Source organism: Ovis canadensis, chromosome 19 (genome assembly GCF_042477335.2).
Source record: "Ovis canadensis isolate MfBH-ARS-UI-01 breed Bighorn chromosome 19, ARS-UI_OviCan_v2, whole genome shotgun sequence".
Classification (NCBI taxonomy): domain Eukaryota; kingdom Metazoa; phylum Chordata; class Mammalia; order Artiodactyla; family Bovidae; genus Ovis; species Ovis canadensis.
In genome coordinates this window covers 11,162,999-11,181,687 of record NC_091263.1, presented here as the reverse complement: position 1 = coordinate 11,181,687, position 18,689 = coordinate 11,162,999, and positions in this window count along the sequence as shown.

Sequence of the window (18,689 nt, the reverse complement as noted above, 5' to 3'; positions counted from 1 at the left end):
CCTCCAGGCGAGATGAGGCCCATTTCCGCTGAGGCTTCTCGAGGCTAATCACATCTAACCACTGGAACATCCAAAGGGTCTTCACACCCTTGCTGCAACTCAAGAAGTTCCCCGACATACCCGTCTCCACTCGAGAGGAAGCACGAGGGTCCCGCACACATCCAGGGGAGCCCCATTTCTGCCTCCTAGCTCGAGATGAGGGATCCTTTCACTGTTTCGTAGGGAAAGAATTCCCGGCGTTCCCGTCGCATCTCAAGAGGAGGCGCTCTCCACAGGAAAGGCGCGAGGAACTCCAGGGTCGTGCCACCATTCCAAGAGTCCCCCAGATGTGTCAGTCCATTCCAGAGGAACCTGTTTTCCCTGCACTGCCTTGACGTTCAAGCCGAGGATCGACTCCCACCACGTGTGCACGTGGGACAGCCCTGTGGGAAAGCCTCGTGGGAAAGCCTCGTGGGAAAGACTCGAGGGAAAACCATAGATCCTTTCATCCACGCGGCGGACTGCGTGACACTGCTGCTACCGCTCTGGAGGAAAGCGCAAGTGCAGGCCCGCATTCGAGACGAGCACTGACTCCCATGGGGAGACTCCAGAAGTACCCCAAGATCCATGTCAGCACTGGAGAGGAATCTTCAGGTTCCGGCCCCGACTCCACACAAGGTCTTAGGCCCCGGCATCGACGGTAGAGGAATCCCAAGAGGCCCCAGAGGAACTCGCATGGGGACTGGCCTTTCCTGAGGCCACCAGAGCGGGTCCCTGAGGTCCCCGTCGGACGTCGAGAGCACCTGCCGCAACTCGAGAAAATCCAGGAGGTTTTACCCTCCAGGCGAGATGAGGCCCATTTCCCCTGAGGCTTCTCGAGGCTAATCACATCTAACCACTGGAACATCCAAAGGGTCTTCACACCCTTGCTGCAACTCAAGAAGTTCCCCGACATACCCGTCTCCACTCGAGAGGAAGCACGAGGGTCCCGCACACATCCAGGGGAGCCCCATTTCTGCCTCCTAGCTCGAGATGAGGGATCCTTTCACTGTTTCGTAGGGAAAGAATTCCCGGCGTTCCCGTCACATCTCAAGAGGAGGTGCTCTCCACAGGAAAGGCGAGAGGAACTCCAGGGTGGTGCCACCATTCCAAGAGTCCCCCAGATGTGTCAGTCCATTCCAGAGGAACCTGTTTTCCCTGCACTGCCTTGACGTTCTAGCCGAGGATCGACTCCCACCACGTGTGCACGTGAGACACCTCTGTAGGGAAGCCTCGTGGGAAAGCCTGGTGGGAAAGACTCGAGGGAAAACCATAGATCCTTTGATCCACGCGGCGGACTGCGTGACACTGATGTTACCGCTCTGGAGGAAACCGCAAGTGCATGCCTGCATTCGAGACGAGGACTGACTCCCCTGGGGAGACTCCAGAAATACCCCAAGATCCATGTCAGCACAGGAGAGGAATCCTCAGGTTCCGGCCCCCACTTCACACAAGGTCTTAGGCCCCGTCATCGACGGGAGAGGAATCCCGAGAGGCCCCCGAGGATCTCGCATGGGGACTGGCCTTTCCTGAGGCCACCAGAGCGGGTCCCTTTGGTCCCCGTCGTAAGTCGAGAGCACCTGCCGCAACTCGAGAAAATCCAGGAGGTTTTGCCCTCCAGGCGAGATGAGGCCCATTTCCGCTGAGGCTTCTCGAGGCTAATCACATCTAACCACTGGAACTTCCAAAGGGTCCTTCACACCCTTGCTGCAACTCAAGAAGTTCCCCGACATACCCGACTCCACTGGAGAGGAAGCACGAGGGTCCCGCACTCATCCAGGGGAGCCCCGTTTCCGCCTCCTAGCTCGAGATGAGGGATCCTTTCCCTGTTTCGTAGGGAAAGAATTCCCGGCGTTCCCATCGCATCTCAAGAGGAGGCGCTCTCCACAGAAAAGGCGAGAGGAACTCCAGGGTCGTGCCACCATTCCAAGATCCCCCAGATGTGTCAGTCCATTCCAGAGGAACCTGTTTTCCCTGCACTGCCTTGACCTTCAAGCCGAGGATCGACTCCCACCACGTGTGCACGTGGGACAGCCCTGTGGGAAAACCTCGTGGGAAAGACTCGAGGAAAAACCATAGATCCTTTGATCCACGCGGCGGACTGCGTGACACTGCTGCTACCGCTCTGGAGGAAAGCGCAAGTGCATGCCCGCATTCGAGACGAGGACTGACTCCCCTGGGGAGACTCCAGAAACACCCCAAGATCCATGTCAGCACTGGAGAGGAATCCTCAGGTTCCGGCCCCGACTCCACACAAGGTCTTAGGCCCCGGCATCGACGGGAGAGGAATCCCGAGAGGCCCCCGAGGAACTCGCATGGGGACTGGCCGGTCCTGAGGCCACCAGAGCGGGTCCCTGAGGTCCCCGTCGTGAGTCGAGAGCACCTGCCGCAACTCGAGAAAATCCACGAGGTTTTGCCCTCCAGGCGAGATGAGGCCCATTTCCGCTGAGGCTTCTCGAGGCTAATCACATCTAACCACTGGAACTTCCAAAGGGTCCTTCACACCCTTGCTGCAACTCAAGAAGTGCCGCGACATACCCGTCTCCACTCGAGAGGAAGCACGAGGGTCCCGCACACATCCAGGGGAGCCCCGTTTCCGCCTCCTAGCTCAAGATGAGGGATCCTTTCCCTGTTTCGTAGGGAAAGAATTCACGGCGTTCCCGTCGCATCTCAAGAGGAGGCGCTCTCCACAGAAAAGGCGACAGGAACTCCAGGGTGGTGCCACCATTCCAAGAGTCCCCCAGATGGGTCAGTCCAATCCAGAGGAACCTGTTTTCCCTGCACTGCCTTGACGTTCAAGCCGAGGATCGACTCCCACCACGTGTGCACGTGGGACCGCCCTGTGGGAAAGCCTCGTGGGAAAGCCTCGTGGGAAAGACTCGAGGGAAAACCATAGATCCTTTGATTCACGTGGCGGACTGCGTGACACTGCTGCTACCGCTCTGGAGGAAAGCGGAAGTGCATGCCCGCATTGGAGGCGAGGACTGACTCCCCTGGGGAGACTCCAGAAGTACCCCAAGATCCATGTCAGCACTGGATAGGAATCCTCAGGTTCCGGCCCCGACTCCACACAAGGACTTAGGCCCCGGCATCGACGGGAGAGCAATCCCGAGAGGCCCCCGCGGAACTCGCATAGGGACTGGCCTTTCCTGAGGCCACCAGAGCGGGTCCCTGAGGTCCCCGTCGTAAGTCGAGAGCACCTGCCGCAACTCGAGAAAATCCAGGAGGTTTTGCCCTCCAGGCGAGATGAGGCCCATTTCCGCTGAAGCTTCACGAGGCTAATCACATCTAACCACTGGAACTTCCAAGTGTCCTTCACACCCATGCTGCAACTCAAGAAGTTCCCCGACATACCCGTCTCCACTCGAGAGGAAGCACGAGGGTCCCGCACACATCCAGGGGAGCCCCGTATCCGCCTCCTAGCTCGAGATGAGGGATCCTTTCCCTGTTTCGTAGGGAAAGAATTTCCGGCGTTCCCGTCGCATCTCAAGAGGAGGCGCTCTCCACAGGAAAGGCGAGAGGAACTGCAGGGTCGTGCCACCATTCCAAGAGTACCCCAGATGTGTCAGTCCATTCCAGAGGAACCTGTTTTCCCTGCACTGCCTTGACGTTCAAGCCGAGGATCGACTCCCACCACGTGTGCACGTGGGACAGCATTGTGGGAAAGCCTCGTGGGAAAGCCTCGTGGGAAAGACTCGAGGGAAAACCATAGATCCTTTGATCCACGCGGCGGACTGCGTGACACTGCTGCTACCGCTCTGGAGGAAAGCGCAAGTGCATGCCCGCATTCGAGACGAGCACTGACTCCCCTGGGGAGACTCCAGAAGTACCCCAAGATCCATGTCAGCACTGGAGAGGAATCTTCAGGTTTCGGCCCCGACTCCACACAAGGTCTTAGGCCCCAGCATCGACGGGAGAGGAATCCCGAGAGGCCCCCGAGGAACTCGCATGGGTACTGGCCTTTCCTGAGGCCACCAGAGCGGGTCCCTGAGGTCCCCGTCGTAAGTCGAGAGCACCTGCCGCAACTCGAGAAAATCCAGGAGGTTTTGCCCTCCAGGCGAGATGAGGCCCATTTCCCCTGAGGCTTCTCCAGGCTAATCACATCTAACCACTGGAACTTCCAAAGGGTCCTTCACACCCTTGCTGCAACTCAAGAAGTTCCCCGACATACCCGTCTCCACTCGAGAGGAAGCACGAGGGTCCCGCACACATCCAGGGGAGCCCCGTTTCCGCCTCCTAGCTCGAGATGAGGGATCCTTTCCCTGTTTCCTAGGGAAAGAATTCCTGGCGTTCCCGTCGCATCTCAAGAGGAGGCGCTCTCCACAGGAAAGGCGAGAGGAACTCCAGGGTCGTGCCACCATTCCAAGAGTCCCCCAGATGTGTCAGTCCATTCCAGAGGAACCTGTTTTACCTGCACTGCCTTGACGTTCAAGCCGAGGATGGACTCCCACCACGTGTGCACGTGGGACAGCCCTGTGGGAAAGCCTCGTGGGAAAGCCTCCTGGAAAAGAATCGAGGGAAAACCATAGATCCTTTGATCCAGGCGGCGGACTGCGTGACACTGCTGCTACCGCTCTGGAGGAAAGCGCAAATGCATGCCCGCATTCGAAACGAGGACTGACTCCCCTGGGGAGACTCCAGAAGTACCCCAAGATCCATGTCAGCACTGGAGAGGAATCCTCAGGTTCCGGCCCCGACTCCACACAAGGTCTTAGGCCCCGGCATCGACGGGAGAGGAATCTCCAGAGGGCCCCGAGGAACTCGCATGGGGACTGGCCTTTCCCGAGGCCACCAGAACGGGTCCCTGAGGTCCCCGTCGTGAGTCGAGAGCACCTGCCGCAACTCGAGAAAATCCACGAGGTTTTGCCCTCCAGGCGAGATGAGGCCCATTTCGGCTGAGGCTTCTCGAGGCTAATAACATCTAACCACTGGAACTTCCAAAGGGTCCTTCACACCCTTGCTGCAACTCAAGAAGTTCCCCGACATACCCGTCTCCACTGGAGATGAAGCACGAGGGTCCCGCACATATCCAGGGGAGCCCCGTTTCCGCCTCCTAGCTTGAGATGAGGGATCCTTTCCCTGTTTCGTAGGAAAAGAATTCCCAGCGTTCCCGTCGCATCTCAAGAGGAGGCGCTCTCCACAGGAAAGACGAGAGGAACTCCAGGGTCGTGCCACCATTCCAAGAGTCCCCCAGATGTGTCAGTCCATTCCAGAGGAACCTGTTTTCCCTGCACTGCCTTGACTTTCAAGCCCAGGATCGACTCTCACCACGTGTGCACGTGGGACAGCCCTGTGGGAAAGCCTCGTGGGAAAGCCTCGTGGGAAAGACTCGAGGGAAAACCATAGATCCCTTGATCGACGCGGCAGACTGCGTGACACTGCTGCTACCGCTCTGGAGGAAAGCGCAAGTGCATGCCCGCATTCGAGACGAGCACTGACTCCCCTGGGGAGACTCCAGAAGTACCCCAAATCCATGTCAGCACTGGAGAGGAATCCTCAGGTTCCGGCCCCGACTCCACACAAGGTCTTAGGCCCCGGCATCGACGGGACAGGAATCCCGAGAGTCCCCCAAGGAACTCTCATGGGGACTGGCCTTTCCTGAAGCCACCAGAGCGGGTCCCTGAGGTCCCCGTCGTAAATCGAGAGCACCTGCCGCAACTCGAGAAAATCCAGGAGGTTTTGCCCTCCAGGCGAGATGAGGCCCATTTCCGCTGAGGCTTCTCGAGGCTAATCATATTTAACCACTGGAAATTCCAAAGGGTCTTTCACACCGTTACTGCAACTCAAGAAGTTCCCCGACATACCCGTCTCCACTCGAGAGGAAGCACGAGGGTCCCGCACACAACCGGGGGAGCCACGTTTCCGCCTCCTAGCTGGAGATGAGGGATCCTTTCCCTGTTTCGTAGGGAAAGAATTCCCGGCGTTCCCGTCGCATCTCAAGAGGAGGCGCTCTCACAGGAAAGGCGAGAGGAACTCCTGGGTCGTGCCACCATTCCAAGAGTCCCCCAGATGTGTCAGTCCATTCCAGAGGAACCTGTTGTCCCTGCACTGCCTTGACGTTCAAGCCGAGGATCGACTCCCACCACGTGTGCACGTGGGACAGCCCTGTGGGAAAGCCTCGTGGGAAAGCCTCGTGGGAAAGACTCGAGGGAAAACCATAGATCCTTTCATCCACGCGGCGGACTGCGTGACACTGCTGCTACCGCTCTGGAGGAAAGCGCAAGTGCAGGCCCGCATTCGAGACGAGCACTGACTCCCATGGGGAGACTCCAGAAGTACCCCAAGATCCATGTCAGCACTGGAGAGGAATCTTCAGGTTCCGGCCCCGACTCCACACAAGGTCTTAGGCCCCGGCATCGACGGTAGAGGAATCCCAAGAGGCCCCAGAGGAACTCGCATGGGGACTGGCCTTTCCTGAGGCCACCAGAGCGGGTCCCTGAGGTCCCCGTCGGACGTCGAGAGCACCTGCCGCAACTCGAGAAAATCCAGGAGGTTTTACCCTCCAGGCGAGATGAGGCCCATTTCCCCTGAGGCTTCTCGAGGCTAATCACATCTAACCACTGGAACATCCAAAGGGTCTTCACACCCTTGCTGCAACTCAAGAAGTTCCCCGACATACCCGTCTCCACTCGAGAGGAAGCACGAGGGTCCCGCACACATTCAGGGGAGCCCCATTTCTGCCTCCTAGCTCGAGATGAGGGATCCTTTCACTGTTTCGTAGGGAAAGAATTCCCGGCGTTCCCGTCACATCTCAAGAGGAGGTGCTCTCCACAGGAAAGGCGAGAGGAACTCCAGGGTGGTGCCACCATTCCAAGAGTCCCCCAGATGTGTCAGTCCATTCCAGAGGAACCTGTTTTCCCTGCACTGCCTTGACGTTCTAGCCGAGGATCGACTCCCACCACGTGTGCACGTGAGACACCTCTGTAGTGAAGCCTCGTGGGAAAGCCTGGTGGGAAAGACTCGAGGGAAAACCATAGATCCTTTGATCCACGCGGCGGACTGCGTGACACTGATGTTACCGCTCTGGAGGAAACCGCAAGTGCATGCCTGCATTCGAGACGAGGACTGACTCCCCTGGGAAGACTCCAGAAATACCCCAAGATCCATGTCAGCACAGGAGAGGAATCCTCAGGTTCCGGCCCCCACTTCACACAAGGCCTTAGGCCCCGTCATCGACGGGAGAGGAATCCCGAGAGGCCCCCGAGGATCTCGCATGGGGACTGGCCTTTCCTGAGGCCACCAGAGCGGGTCCCTTTGGTCCCCGTCGTAAGTCGAGAGCACCTGCGGCAACTCGAGAAAATCCAGGAGGTTTTGCCCTCCAGGCGAGATGAGGCCCATTTCCGCTGAGGCTTCTCGAGGCTAATCACATCTAACCACTGGAACTTCCAAAGGGTCCTTCACACCCTTGCTGCAACTCAAGAAGTTCCCCGACATACCCGACTCCACTGGAGAGGAAGCACGAGGGTCCCGCACTCATCCAGGGGAGCCCCGTTTCCGCCTCCTAGCTCGAGATGAGGGATCCTTTCCCTGTTTCGTAGGGAAAGAATTCCCGGCGTTCCCATCGCATCTCAAGAGGAGGCGCTCTCCACAGAAAAGGCGAGAGGAACTCCAGGGTCGTGCCACCATTCCAAGATCCCCCAGATGTGTCAGTCCATTCCAGAGGAACCTGTTTTCCCTGCACTGCCTTGACCTTCAAGCCGAGGATCGACTCCCACCACGTGTGCACGTGGGACAGCCCTGTGGGAAAACCTCGTGGGAAAGACTCGAGGAAAAACCATAGATCCTTTGATCCACGCGGCGGACTGCGTGACACTGCTGCTACCGCTCTGGAGGAAAGCGCAAGTGCATGCCCGCATTCGAGACGAGGACTGACTCCCCTGGGGAGACTCCAGAAACACCCCAAGATCCATGTCAGCACTGGAGAGGAATCCTCAGGTTCCGGCCCCGACTCCACACAAGGTCTTAGGCCCCGGCATCGACGGGAGAGGAATCCCGAGAGGCCCCCAAGGAACTCGCATGGGGACTGGCCGGTCCTGAGGCCACCAGAGCGGGTCCCTGAGGTCCCCGTCGTGAGTCGAGAGCACCTGCCGCAACTCGAGAAAATCCACGAGGTTTTGCCCTCCAGGCGAGATGAGGCCCATTTCCGCTGAGGCTTCTCGAGGCTAATCACATCTAACCACTGGAACTTCCAAAGGGTCCTTCACACCCTTGCTGCAACTCAAGAAGTGCCGCGACATACCCGTCTCCACTCGAGAGGAAGCACGAGGGTCCCGCACACATCCAGGGGAGCCCCGTTTCCGCCTCCTAGCTCGAGATGAGGGATCCTTTCCCTGTTTCGTAGGGAAAGAATTCACGGCGTTCCCGTCGCATCTCAAGAGGAGGCGCTCTCCACAGAAAAGGCGACAGGAACTCCAGGGTGGTGCCACCATTCCAAGAGTCCCCCAGATGGGTCAGTCCAATCCAGAGGAACCTGTTTTCCCTGCACTGCCTTGACGTTCAAGCCGAGGATCGACTCCCACCACGTGTGCACGTGGGACCGCCCTGTGGGAAAGCCTCGTGGGAAAGCCTCGTGGGAAAGACTCGAGGGAAAACCATAGATCCTTTGATTCACGTGGCGGACTGCGTGACACTGCTGCTACCGCTCTGGAGGAAAGCGGAAGTGCATGCCCGCATTGGAGGCGAGGACTGACTCCCCTGGGGAGACTCCAGAAGTACCCCAAGATCCATGTCAGCACTGGATAGGAATCCTCAGGTTCCGGCCCCGACTCCACACAAGGACTTAGGCCCCGGCATCGACGGGAGAGCAATCCCGAGAGGCCCCCGCGGAACTCGCATAGGGACTGGCCTTTCCTGAGGCCACCAGAGCGGGTCCCTGAGGTCCCCGTCGTAAGTCGAGAGCACCTGCCGCAACTCGAGAAAATCCAGGAGGTTTTGCCCTCCAGGCGAGATGAGGCCCATTTCCGCTGAAGCTTCTCGAGGCTAATCACATCTAACCACTGGAACTTCCAAGTGTCCTTCACACCCATGCTGCAACTCAAGAAGTTCCCCGACATACCCGTCTCCACTCGAGAGGAAGCACGAGGGTCCCGCACACATCCAGGGGAGCCCCGTATCCGCCTCCTAGCTCGAGATGAGGGCTCCTTTCCCTGTTTCGTAGGGAAAGAATTTCCGGCGTTCCCGTCGCATCTCAAGAGGAGGCGCTCTCCACAGGAAAGGCGAGAGGAACTCCAGGGTCGTGCCACCATTCCAAGAGTACCCCAGATGTGTCAGTCCATTCCAGAGGAACCTGTTTTCCCTGCACTGCCTTGACGTTCAAGCCGAGGATCGACTCCCACCACGTGTGCACGTGGGACAGCATTGTGGGAAAGCCTCGTGGGAAAGCCTCGTGGGAAAGACTCGAGGGAAAACCATAGATCCTTTGATCCACGCGGCGGACTGCGTGACACTGCTGCTACCGCTCTGGAGGAAAGCGCAAGTGCATGCCCGCATTCGAGACGAGCACTGACTCCCCTGGGGAGACTCCAGAAGTACCCCAAGATCCATGTCAGCACTGGAGAGGAATCTTCAGGTTCCGGCCCCGACTCCACACAAGGTCTTAGGCCCCAGCATCGACGGGAGAGGAATCCCGAGAGGCCCCCGAGGAACTCGCATGGGTACTGGCCTTTCCTGAGGCCACCAGAGCGGGTCCCTGAGGTCCCCGTCGTAAGTCGAGAGCACCTGCCGCAACTCGAGAAAATCCAGGAGGTTTTGCCCTCCAGGCGAGATGAGGCCCATTTCCCCTGAGGCTTCTCCAGGCTAATCACATCTAACCACTGGAACTTCCAAAGGGTCCTTCACACCCTTGCTGCAACTCAAGAAGTTCCCCGACATACCCGTCTCCACTCGAGAGGAAGCACGAGGGTCCCGCACACAACCGGGGGAGCCACGTTTCCGCCTCCTAGCTCGAGATGAGGGATCCTTTCCCTGTTTCCTAGGGAAAGAATTCCTGGCGTTCCCGTCGCATCTCCAGAGGAGGCGCTCTCCACAGGAAAGGCGAGAGGAACTCCAGGGTCGTGCCACCATTCCAAGAGTCCCCCAGATGTGTCAGTCCATTCCAGAGGAACCTGTTTTCCCTGCACTGCCTTGACGTTCAAGCCGAGGATGGACTCCCACCACGTGTGCACGTGGGACAGCCCTGTGGGAAAGCCTCGTGGGAAAGCCTCCTGGAAAAGAATCGAGGGAAAACCATAGATCCTTTGATCCAGGCGGCGGACTGCGTGACACTGCTGCTACCGCTCTGGAGGAAAGCGCAAATGCATGCCCGCATTCGAAACGAGGACTGACTCCCCTGGGGAGACTCCAGAAGTACCCCAACATCCATGTCAGCACTGGAGAGGAATCCTCAGGTTCCGGCCCCGACTCCACACAAGGTCTTAGGCCCCGGCATCGACGGGAGAGGAATCTCCAGAGGGCCCCGAGGAACTCGCATGGGGACTGGCCTTTCCCGAGGCCACCAGAACGGGTCCCTGAGGTCCCCGTCGTGAGTCGAGAGCACCTGCCGCAACTCGAGAAAATCCACGAGGTTTTGCCCTCCAGGCGAGATGAGGCCCATTTCGGCTGAGGCTTCTCGAGGCTAATAACATCTAACCACTGGAACTTCCAAAGGGTCCTTCACACCCTTGCTGCAACTCAAGAAGTTCCCCGACATACCCGTCTCCACTGGAGATGAAGCACGAGGGTCCCGCACATATCCAGGGGAGCCCCGTTTCCGCCTCCTAGCTTGAGATGAGGGATCCTTTCCCTGTTTCGTAGGAAAAGAATTCCCAGCGTTCCCGTCGCATCTCAAGAGGAGGCGCTCTCCACAGGAAAGACGAGAGGAACTCCAGGGTCGTGCCACCATTCCAAGAGTCCCCCAGATGTGTCAGTCCATTCCAGAGGAACCTGTTTTCCCTGCACTGCCTTGACTTTCAAGCCCAGGATCGTATCTCACCACGTGTGCACGTGGGACAGCCCTGTGGGAAAGCCTCGTGGGAAAGCCTCGTGGGAAAGACTCGAGGGAAAACCATAGATCCCTTGATCGACGCGGCAGACTGCGTGACACTGCTGCTACCGCTCTGGAGGAAAGCGCAAGTGCATGCCCGCATTCGAGACGAGCACTGACTCCCCTGGGGAGACTCCAGAAGTACCCCAAATCCATGTCAGCACTGGAGAGGAATCCTCAGGTTCCGGCCCCGACTCCACACAAGGTCTTAGGCCCCGGCATCGACGGGACAGGAATCCCGAGAGTCCCCCAAGGAACTCGCATGGGGACTGGCCTTTCCTGAAGCCACCAGAGCGGGTCCCTGAGGTCCCCGTCGTAAATCGAGAGCACCTGCCGCAACTCGAGAAAATCCAGGAGGTTTTGCCCTCCAGGCGAGATGAGGCCCATTTCCGCTGAGGCTTCTCGAGGCTAATCATATTTAACCACTGGAAATTCCAAAGGGTCTTTCACACCGTTACTGCAACTCAAGAAGTTCCCCGACATACCCGTCTCCACTCGAGAGGAAGCACGAGGGTCCCGCACACAACCGGGGGAGCCACGTTTCCGCCTCCTAGCTGGAGATGAGGGATCCTTTCCCTGTTTCGTAGGGAAAGAATTCCCGGCGTTCCCGTCGCATCTCAAGAGGAGGCGCTCTCACAGGAAAGGCGAGAGGAACTCCTGGGTCGTGCCACCATTCCAAGAGTCCCCCAGATGTGTCAGTCCATTCCAGAGGAACCTGTTGTCCCTGCACTGCCTTGACGTTCAAGCCGAGGATCGACTCCCACCACGTGTGCACGTGGGACAGCCCTGTGGGAAAGCCTCGTGGGAAAGCCTCGTGGGAAAGACTCGAGGGAAAACCATAGATCCTTTCATCCACGCGGCGGACTGCGTGACACTGCTGCTACCGCTCTGGAGGAAAGCGCAAGTGCAGGCCCGCATTCGAGACGAGCACTGACTCCCATGGGGAGACTCCAGAAGTACCCCAAGATCCATGTCAGCACTGGAGAGGAATCTTCAGGTTCCGGCCCCGACTCCACACAAGGTCTTAGGCCCCGGCATCGACGGTAGAGGAATCCCAAGAGGCCCCAGAGGAACTCGCATGGGGACTGGCCTTTCCTGAGGCCACCAGAGCGGGTCCCTGAGGTCCCCGTCGGACGTCGAGAGCACCTGCCGCAACTCGAGAAAATCCAGGAGGTTTTACCCTCCAGGCGAGATGAGGCCCATTTCCCCTGAGGCTTCTCGAGGCTAATCACATCTAACCACTGGAACATCCAAAGGGTCTTCACACCCTTGCTGCAACTCAAGAAGTTCCCCGACATACCCGTCTCCACTCGAGAGGAAGCACGAGGGTCCCGCACACATCCAGGGGAGCCCCATTTCTGCCTCCTAGCTCGAGATGAGGGATCCTTTCACTGTTTCGTAGGGAAAGAATTCCCGGCGTTCCCGTCACATCTCAAGAGGAGGTGCTCTCCACAGGAAAGGCGAGAGGAACTCCAGGGTGGTGCCACCATTCCAAGAGTCCCCCAGATGTGTCAGTCCATTCCAGAGGAACCTGTTTTCCCTGCACTGCCTTGACGTTCTAGCCGAGGATCGACTCCCACCACGTGTGCACGTGGGACAGCCCTGTGGGAAAACCTCGTGGGAAAGACTCGAGGAAAAACCATAGATCCTTTGATCCACGCGGCGGACTGCGTGACACTGCTGCTACCGCTCTGGAGGAAAGCGCAAGTGCATGCCCGCATTCGAGACGAGGACTGACTCCCCTGGGGAGACTCCAGAAACACCCCAAGATCCATGTCAGCACTGGAGAGGAATCCTCAGGTTCCGGCCCCGACTCCACACAAGGTCTTAGGCCCCGGCATCGACGGGAGAGGAATCCCGAGAGGCCCCCAAGGAACTCGCATGGGGACTGGCCGGTCCTGAGGCCACCAGAGCGGGTCCCTGAGGTCCCCGTCGTGAGTCGAGAGCACCTGCCGCAACTCGAGAAAATCCACGAGGTTTTGCCCTCCAGGCGAGATGAGGCCCATTTCCGCTGAGGCTTCTCGAGGCTAATCACATCTAACCACTGGAACTTCCAAAGGGTCCTTCACACCCTTGCTGCAACTCAAGAAGTGCCGCGACATACCCGTCTCCACTCGAGAGGAAGCACGAGGGTCCCGCACACATCCAGGGGAGCCCCGTTTCCGCCTCCTAGCTCGAGATGAGGGATCCTTTCCCTGTTTCGTAGGGAAAGAATTCACGGCGTTCCCGTCGCATCTCAAGAGGAGGCGCTCTCCACAGAAAAGGCGACAGGAACTCCAGGGTGGTGCCACCATTCCAAGAGTCCCCCAGATGGGTCAGTCCAATCCAGAGGAACCTGTTTTCCCTGCACTGCCTTGACGTTCAAGCCGAGGATCGACTCCCACCACGTGTGCACGTGGGACCGCCCTGTGGGAAAGCCTCGTGGGAAAGCCTCGTGGGAAAGACTCGAGGGAAAACCATAGATCCTTTGATTCACGTGGCGGACTGCGTGACACTGCTGCTACCGCTCTGGAGGAAAGCGGAAGTGCATGCCCGCATTGGAGGCGAGGACTGACTCCCCTGGGGAGACTCCAGAAGTACCCCAAGATCCATGTCAGCACTGGATAGGAATCCTCAGGTTCCGGCCCCGACTCCACACAAGGACTTAGGCCCCGGCATCGACGGGAGAGCAATCCCGAGAGGCCCCCGCGGAACTCGCATAGGGACTGGCCTTTCCTGAGGCCACCAGAGCGGGTCCCTGAGGTCCCCGTCGTAAGTCGAGAGCACCTGCCGCAACTCGAGAAAATCCAGGAGGTTTTGCCCTCCAGGCGAGATGAGGCCCATTTCCGCTGAAGCTTCTCGAGGCTAATCACATCTAACCACTGGAACTTCCAAGTGTCCTTCACACCCATGCTGCAACTCAAGAAGTTCCCCGACATACCCGTCTCCACTCGAGAGGAAGCACGAGGGTCCCGCACACATCCAGGGGAGCCCCGTATCCGCCTCCTAGCTCGAGATGAGGGATCCTTTCCCTGTTTCGTAGGGAAAGAATTTCCGGCGTTCCCGTCGCATCTCAAGAGGAGGCGCTCTCCACAGGAAAGGCGAGAGGAACTCCAGGGTCGTGCCACCATTCCAAGAGTACCCCAGATGTGTCAGTCCATTCCAGAGGAACCTGTTTTCCCTGCACTGCCTTGACGTTCAAGCCGAGGATCGACTCCCACCACGTGTGCACGTGGGACAGCATTGTGGGAAAGCCTCGTGGGAAAGCCTCGTGGGAAAGACTCGAGGGAAAACCATAGATCCTTTGATCCACGCGGCGGACTGCGTGACACTGCTGCTACCGCTCTGGAGGAAAGCGCAAGTGCATGCCCGCATTCGAGACGAGCACTGACTCCCCTGGGGAGACTCCAGAAGTACCCCAAGATCCATGTCAGCACTGGAGAGGAATCTTCAGGTTCCGGCCCCGACTCCACACAAGGTCTTAGGCCCCAGCATCGACGGGAGAGGAATCCCGAGAGGCCCCCGAGGAACTCGCATGGGTACTGGCCTTTCCTGAGGCCACCAGAGCGGGTCCCTGAGGTCCCCGTCGTAAGTCGAGAGCACCTGCCGCAACTCGAGAAAATCCAGGAGGTTTTGCCCTCCAGGCGAGATGAGGCCCATTTCCCCTGAGGCTTCTCCAGGCTAATCACATCTAACCACTGGAACTTCCAAAGGGTCCTTCACACCCTTGCTGCAACTCAAGAAGTTCCCCGACATACCCGTCTCCACTCGAGAGGAAGCACGAGGGTCCCGCACACATCCAGGGGAGCCCCGTTTCCGCCTCCTAGCTCGAGATGAGGGATCCTTTCCCTGTTTCCTAGGGAAAGAATTCCTGGCGTTCCCGTCGCATCTCAAGAGGAGGCGCTCTCCACAGGAAAGGCGAGAGGAACTCCAGGGTCGTGCCACCATTCCAAGAGTCCCCCAGATGTGTCAGTCCATTCCAGAGGAACCTGTTTTCCCTGCACTGCCTTGACGTTCAAGCCGAGGATGGACTCCCACCACGTGTGCACGTGGGACAGCCCTGTGGGAAAGCCTCGTGGGAAAGCCTCCTGGAAAAGAATCGAGGGAAAACCATAGATCCTTTGATCCAGGCGGCGGACTGCGTGACACTGCTGCTACCGCTCTGGAGGAAAGCGCAAATGCATGCCCGCATTCGAAACGAGGACTGACTCCCCTGGGGAGACTCCAGAAGTACCCCAAGATCCATGTCAGCACTGGAGAGGAATCCTCAGGTTCCGGCCCCGACTCCACACAAGGTCTTAGGCCCCGGCATCGACGGGAGAGGAATCTCCAGAGGGCCCCGAGGAACTCGCATGGGGACTGGCCTTTCCCGAGGCCACCAGAACGGGTCCCTGAGGTCCCCGTCGTGAGTCGAGAGCACCTGCCGCAACTCGAGAAAATCCACGAGGTTTTGCCCTCCAGGCGAGATGAGGCCCATTTCGGCTGAGGCTTCTCGAGGCTAATAACATCTAACCACTGGAACTTCCAAAGGGTCCTTCACACCCTTGCTGCAACTCAAGAAGTTCCCCGACATACCCGTCTCCACTGGAGATGAAGCACGAGGGTCCCGCACATATCCAGGGGAGCCCCGTTTCCGCCTCCTAGCTTGAGATGAGGGATCCTTTCCCTGTTTCGTAGGAAAAGAATTCCCAGCGTTCCCGTCGCATCTCAAGAGGAGGCGCTCTCCACAGGAAAGACGAGAGGAACTCCAGGGTCGTGCCACCATTCCAAGAGTCCCCCAGATGTGTCAGTCCATTCCAGAGGAACCTGTTTTCCCTGCACTGCCTTGACTTTCAAGCCCAGGATCGTATCTCACCACGTGTGCACGTGGGACAGCCCTGTGGGAAAGCCTCGTGGGAAAGCCTCGTGGGAAAGACTCGAGGGAAAACCATAGATCCCTTGATCGACGCGGCAGACTGCGTGACACTGCTGCTACCGCTCTGGAGGAAAGCGCAAGTGCATGCCCGCATTCGAGACGAGCACTGACTCCCCTGGGGAGACTCCAGAAGTACCCCAAATCCATGTCAGCACTGGAGAGGAATCCTCAGGTTCCGGCCCCGACTCCACACAAGGTCTTAGGCCCCGGCATCAACGGGACAGGAATCCCGAGAGTCCCCCAAGGAACTCGCATGGGGACTGGCCTTTCCTGAAGCCACCAGAGCGGGTCCCTGAGGTCCCCGTCGTAAATCGAGAGCACCTGCCGCAACTCGAGAAAATCCAGGAGGTTTTGCCCTCCAGGCGAGATGAGGCCCATTTCCGCTGAGGCTTCTCGAGGCTAATCATATTTAACCACTGGAAATTCCAAAGGGTCTTTCACACCGTTACTGCAACTCAAGAAGTTCCCCGACATACCCGTCTCCACTCGAGAGGAAGCACGAGGGTCCCGCACACAACCGGGGGAGCCACGTTTCCGCCTCCTAGCTGGAGATGAGGGATCCTTTCCCTGTTTCGTAGGGAAAGAATTCCCGGCGTTCCCGTCGCATCTCAAGAGGAGGCGCTCTCACAGGAAAGGCGAGAGGAACTCCTGGGTCGTGCCACCATTCCAAGAGTCCCCCAGATGTGTCAGTCCATTCCAGAGGAACCTGTTGTCCCTGCACTGCCTTGACGTTCAAGCCGAGGATCGACTCCCACCACGTGTGCACGTGGGACAGCCCTGTGGGAAAGCCTCGTGGGAAAGCCTCGTGGGAAAGACTCGAGGGAAAACCATAGATCCTTTCATCCACGCGGCGGACTGCGTGACACTGCTGCTACCGCTCTGGAGGAAAGCGCAAGTGCAGGCCCGCATTCGAGACGAGCACTCTCTCCCATGGGGAGACTCCAGAAGTACCCCAAGATCCATGTCAGCACTGGAGAGGAATCTTCAGGTTCCGGCCCCGACTCCACACAAGGTCTTAGGCCCCGGCATCGACGGTAGAGGAATCCCAAGAGGCCCCAGAGGAACTCGCATGGGGACTGGCCTTTCCTGAGGCCACCAGAGCGGGTCCCTGAGGTCCCCGTCGGACGTCGAGAGCACCTGCCGCAACTCGAGAAAATCCAGGAGGTTTTACCCTCCAGGCGAGATGAGGCCCATTTCCCCTGAGGCTTCTCGAGGCTAATCACATCTAACCACTGGAACATCCAAAGGGTCTTCACACCCTTGCTGCAACTCAAGAAGTTCCCCGACATACCCGTCTCCACTCGAGAGGAAGCACGAGGGTCCCGCACACATCCAGGGGAGCCCCATTTCTGCCTCCTAGCTCGAGATGAGGGATCCTTTCACTGTTTCGTAGGGAAAGAATTCCCGGCGTTCCCGTCACATCTCAAGAGGAGGTGCTCTCCACAGGAAAGGCGAGAGGAACTCCAGGGTGGTGCCACCATTCCAAGAGTCCCCCAGATGTGTCAGTCCATTCCAGAGGAACCTGTTTTCCCTGCACTGCCTTGACGTTCTAGCCGAGGATCGACTCCCACCACGTGTGCACGTGAGACACCTCTGTAGGGAAGCCTCGTGGGAAAGCCTGGTGGGAAAGACTCGAGGGAAAACCATAGATCCTTTGATCCACGCGGCGGACTGCGTGACACTGATGTTACCGCTCTGGAGGAAACCGCAAGTGCATGCCTGCATTCGAGACGAGGACTGACTCCCCTGGGGAGACTCCAGAAATACCCCAAGATCCATGTCAGCACAGGAGAGGAATCCTCAGGTTCCGGCCCCCACTTCACACAAGGTCTTAGGCCCCGTCATCGACGGGAGAGGAATCCCGAGAGGCCCCCGAGGATCTCGCATGGGGACTGGCCTTTCCTGAGGCCACCAGAGCGGGTCCCTTTGGTCCCCGTCGTAAGTCGAGAGCACCTGCCGCAACTCGAGAAAATCCAGGAGGTTTTGCCCTCCAGGCGAGATGAGGCCCATTTCCGCTGAGGCTTCTCGAGGCTAATCACATCTAACCACTGGAACTTCCAAAGGGTCCTTCACACCCTTGCTGCAACTCAAGAAGTTCCCCGACATACCCGACTCCACTGGAGAGGAAGCACGAGGGTCCCGCACTCATCCAGGGGAGCCCCGTTTCCGCCTCCTAGCTCGAGATGAGGGATCCTTTCCCTGTTTCGTAGGGAAAGAATTCCCGGCGTTCCCATCGCATCTCAAGAGGAGGCGCTCTCCACAGAAAAGGCGAGAGGAACTCCAGGGTCGTGCCACCATTCCAAGATCCCCCAGATGTGTCAGTCCATTCCAGAGGAACCTGTTTTCCCTGCACTGCCTTGACCTTCAAGCCGAGGATCGACTCCCACCACGTGTGCACGTGGGACAGCCCTGTGGGAAAACCTCGTGGGAAAGACTCGAGGAAAAACCATAGATCCTTTGATCCACGCGGCGGACTGCGTGACACTGCTGCTACCGCTCTGGAGGAAAGCGCAAGTGCATGCCCGCATTCGAGACGAGGACTGACTCCCCTGGGGAGACTCCAGAAACACCCCAAGATCCATGTCAGCACTGGAGAGGAATCCTCAGGTTCCGGCCCCGACTCCACACAAGGTCTTAGGCCCCGGCATCGACGGGAGAGGAATCCCGAGAGGCCCCCGAGGAACTCGCATGGGGACTGGCCGGTCCTGAGGCCACCAGAGCGGGTCCCTGAGGTCCCCGTCGTGAGTCGAGAGCACC